The sequence below is a fragment of the Rhinatrema bivittatum genome, chromosome 2, assembly GCF_901001135.1.
Source record: "Rhinatrema bivittatum chromosome 2, aRhiBiv1.1, whole genome shotgun sequence".
Lineage (NCBI taxonomy): Eukaryota > Metazoa > Chordata > Amphibia > Gymnophiona > Rhinatrematidae > Rhinatrema > Rhinatrema bivittatum.
The window spans coordinates 427,755,259-427,760,479 of NC_042616.1; positions in this window are offsets into that span (position 1 = coordinate 427,755,259).

Sequence of the window (5,221 nt, forward strand, 5' to 3'; positions counted from 1 at the left end):
GCCCCCGATTTCTGACGATTTTGAAAATATCGTACGATATTTTCAATCGTCAGAAGCCCGATTCACATCCCTACTTTCTGTAACAGAGGTGAGGATAACATACCACCTGGGACCCACTGGTTCCACAAGTGGAGAAAAGTGAGACTGTGTCATGACAGAGACTGCCCTGAAGTGCAGCAATACAGGAGGAGGAGATAGAGACACAAAGGTCCTGGAATACAAAGGATGCAGTGGAGAGGAGGAAGGTGGTGAACTGGGAGCTGGGTGATTTAATCAAGATGATCATTAAATCTATTTAGATTTTGAACTATGCAAACTGTTTCTCTTTCTATCTATTTGGATTACAATAAATATTTATTTTATTAAGCACAAGTCAGGTGTGAACATTGGATCTTCTGGACTATGTTTGAAGTGTTCTCACCTAGTCTTGTCCCCAGCCCATGCCCAGAGACTGATCCTACACCACTCCAGGGCTGCTAAATCAATGCTTCCTGGGGCTGGGAACAGGCGTTACTTATACAAAATAGTTGTGGTTAATAGTCATTTATAGACCTTCGTCCTCTATTTTTTTATATTACCTGCAGGTTAGCTCTTTACTGTTGCCAGGATGTGTAGGAAATTGATGGGTTCTGAGTCCTCTGGGACTCCGAGGCTTTTGACCTGTGCTTTTAACGAGAGCTCATGGGTTCCAAATGGGTTTTTCAGGTCTGGAATTTTTTTTAGGTTTATTTTGCACCTAAATAATGTCTGTTTTCTTGTGATTCGGATGGAGTTTGCTGTTTTTGTCCATTCTTGGATGGCTGTAAAACATGCTTAGCTTATTTATAGCAGTTGTTGGGTCTGGATCCATTGATAGTACAAGCTGTACATTATCTGCCTAGATGTATGCTTTTTTTGTCAAAAGTCTGACTCAACTATATCCGTGGTTTGAAGTGTATGTTGACTAGCACAGGACGGACGACGGCTCACAAGGAATCGGGAAACAGCAGACGGACATTTGGACAGAAGGAATCTGGATAATTCCAGTAGCAACGTCCCGGACAGAGCCTCGGGACCCAGCCCCGGGACCCAGCGTGATCGACACACCGTCAGTCGATGGAGGATGGGACCTCCGACCCAGCATGGAAGACGCAACAGGGGGATCCAGAGGTTGGGATGAAGATGGCCACTAAGGTTCAATCTGGAACCTGCAATGAGACGAGGACATCAGGACATGATGGATGAGGAGGATCTTCGGCTCCGTGGGATGGAGGAATCCCTCCAGCGCCCTACACACCCCAGCGGGGGGAGTCGCGGACCACTGGGACACTGAGCGCTCTACTCAGCCCAGCCGGGCTGGTCGCGGACCATGAGAGACGGGATAATGGAACCTCAGGAACCTCAGCAACATGGATGAAGACATCAGGATGACCAGGATGACAGGAACAATGGAACATTAGGACACATCAGGAACATGGACTTGGAGACATCAGGACACATTAGGACTTGGAGACAAGATGAGACAAGACGAGACGAGAGGCCAGGAACAATGAAGAGGTTAGCATTGGGAGGAGGCTGCTGCTGCCGCGAGTTCCCGGGGTGGGGGTGGGGGAGAGAGAGAGTGAATGACTCATTCACTCTCTCTCTCCCCCACAACTCGCGGCAGCAGCAGCCTCCTCCCAACGCTAACCTCCTTCGTTTTCAGCCCTCGCGGAGGCGGAGTCCCATCGGCCGCGGTTGAAGCTCTTCATTTTCCTCCGAGCCGCTTTGCAGTCTTCTTTTCTTCGGGCCGATGCCGAGCGCACTAGCGTGGCCTCTTCTTGCCGCGCAGGCACCCGATACTCTCCACTTCCTCTTCCGGGCCGCGGGGGGGCCTGTGTGTGTGTGTGTGTGTGTGTGTATGTGTGTGTAAGAGAGATTGCATGTATGTGAATGATTGAAAGCCTGTACATGTGAAAGAGAGTATGTCTGTGATTGAGAGCCTGCCTGTGAGAGAGAGAGAGCATGAATGTAAGTTTACCATTGGGAACCTGTATGTGTAAGTTTGTGATTGAAAACCTGTTTGTGTGAAAGAGTATGTGTGTATGATTGAGATCCTTTGTGTGTGAGAGAAATCATGTGTATGTATGATTAAGAGCCTGTGTGTATAAGTAAGAGAGAGACCATGTGTGTCTGTGTGTGACTGAGAGCTGATTTAGGTGATGGAGCATGTGAGTATGTGATTGAGAGCCTGTGTGTAAATGAGAGAAAGAGAGGACATGTTTGTAAGCATGTGAATGAGAGTCTGTGTGTGAGAGAAAAAGACAGCATGTATTTATGTGATTGAAAGCCTGTGTGTGTGTAAGCGTGAAAAGATAGACAGCATGTGTGTAAATGTGTAATTAAGAGCCTATATAAGTGAGAGAGAAAAAACATGTGTATATGTGAGTACTGAGAGCATGTGTGTATAGGTGTGTCATTGAGAGCCAGTGTGAGAGAGAGCGCTGGTATGTGACTGAGAGAGGAGAAAGTTCCAAGCAAACCACCCCACCTCCTGCTAATTCAGAACAATCTCAGGACACCTGGATATCAAACGTTCCCAGGTATGCAGAGCAAAAACATTTTTGTATCCTTATTATTTTTCATTACTGGGTCTTTGTGGCTGCTATTTTGAAATATTTTGTTGGTATCTGGAAATGTTTTATATGAGTTTTTAATTATTGGATATTCCACTCATCAGCTGTTTCAAAATATGTTCTTTTTGTTAGTACAGTTTTTCTGCTGATGATTTTATATTTCTTGATTTGTTTTATAAGGATGGGTGATGTTTCTTTTTTACTTTGTTACACTGCATACAGAGACTCTGGCTTGTTGCAGTTTCCAATTCAGTTTTTTCTGCATGCTTCTTGTTATGCGTTTTGGTCTCTTTATTCTATGTTAGGTGAGGGACAGCACGTGATTCAGGTGAGGTTTTCTGCTGGTGTGTAGTTTCTGTGTAGGACTCTATAGCAGCCTGACTTGGTCCGTTTTCCTAATAGGAGATGTATTGGTGTCTTAAGGCCTGGTGTAATATTTTCAGAGACTTATTGTACTTTAAAAGTGTGATCTTACATAAAATGCACATATTTACTTGTATTTAATTTTAAACATATTGTATGGCTCTCATGGAATTACATTTTAAAATATGTGGCATTTATGGCTCTCTCAGCCAAAAAGGTTCCTGACCCCTGTTATAGAGAGTCTTATGAATTAGGGATAGTGCTTTGAATTGACTATGGTATGTGATTGGTAGCCAGTGTAACTCTTATTAAGAGTTACCTACAAATGGTATGTGTTCACTTCTCTTGGTATTAGTTAAAATTCTAGCCGCAGAGTTCTGTAAAAGTTGGAGTGGTCTGGTTGCGGAGGCAGGTAGACCTAATAATGTGTTGCAGTAATCCATTTTCGGAGAGATGAGTGCTTGCAAAACTGCTCTAAAATCTTGTTTGTGTTGGAGTGGTTTTAGTCTTTTTAAAACATTTAATTTAAAATAGCCATCTTTAATTATATTGCTTACCCACTGCTTTAAATTTATTTCGCTATCGAGTTGTTCCTGCTTCAACAGCTTGTGCTTGCCCTGTGCTGTCGCTGCTAACATGCTATCTTTATCTGCCTAGGGGGCTGCACTGCCACCTCGCCTTTGGCCCACCTGCCCTGCAGCTCTTCATTTTCAATGTCTAATCTCCAGCTAAAGTTGCCCTGCCCCACTCCTCCCAGAGTCCCTCTGCTATCTTATTCCCTTTTTAAAGGTCATTTGGGTCTGTGTTAACCTTTTAGGTACCAACATTCCACAAGTGGAACATTTTTTCTTATACTTTTAATTACTTGCAAATTTTTATACCATATTTATACCATAATTGGGTCTAGTTAACTAAGATATGTAAAAAGGGGCATCAGGAAATAATTCCTTCAATGAGCAGGATCTAAATTTCATTCAGGTTGTCATAGAGCTAAAAGAATATTGTGCACTTTCATAAAACGACTGAGATAGTCACACTTCATTCATTAAGCCAACATAAAATGTAAATAAATGTGATCCTGCATGTGACACAGAGAGGGTGTGTGTATGTGTCAGAGAGAGGGAGATAAGAACATGCCATACTAGGTCACACCAAGGGTCCATCAAGCCCAGCATCCTGTTTCCAACAGTGGCCAATCCAGGCCATAAGAACCTGCCTTGAATGAAAAAGAACTTTCTCTGATTAGTTTTAAATGTGCTACATATTAATTTGGTGGAGTGCCCCCTACTCCTTCTATTATCCGAAGGAGTAAATAACCGATTTACTGTTACCCGTTCTAGACCTCTTATGATTTGTGTGTGAGGAGAAAGCTTGTGCCCCCAAAAACGACAGTCTCAGGTTGAGCAGTATGGAGATCCACAGATTTTTTATCCTTATGATTTTTAATTATTTGATGTTATCTGCTGGCTGTTATTTTGAAATATTGTATTAGCATTAGGGAAATTTAAAAAAAATGTACAAGTTTTTAATTATTGGATGTTATTCTGTTTTGAAATATTTTTTGCTAGAATGATTTTACTATTATGACATGATTTATATTTCTTGATTTTGTTCATTTAGATTGTAAATCCTTTGGGGATAGGGAAATACCTGTAGTACTTGAAAGTGTGTCTTTAACAAGGTCAACACTGTCAGCCAAGAGAAGATTATTACACTACAAGTTAATCCATAAATATCAAAAGTGTTGGAATGAGTTATTTCAAGGAATTCTGTCCATTCGTTGGGCTCAAGTTAATACTTATAGGAACATTCACAATGACAATTATTTTCTCAGCTTCAAATGTCATTTTCTCGCTTTTGGCAGACTTGAAGGCATTATTTTCCATGGAGTACAGAGACTTGGAGCCTGATTAATCAAGCTTTTTGCGCCCTAGACACAGAATGGCAGTAAAAGCCTTACTGAAAGGAGAAATTACTACTTACCTAATAAATTTCCTTTTCTTTAATGGAGACAGGTTAATCCATGACCAGTAGGTTATGCAATGCTACCAGCAGATGGAGAGGGAGCAAAGCTAACATCACAGTATATATACCCCTACAGTGACCTCAGCTTGCCAGTATTCTCAGCAAAAGGCAACTACGGACAACTAAACATACATGATCATAACTATTAACAGACAATCATTCAAACACTCAGTTAACAAGAAAACTGAGTTCAGACAAGGATAGTAATATAAATAATCTAGGGACTAGATCAGATACTT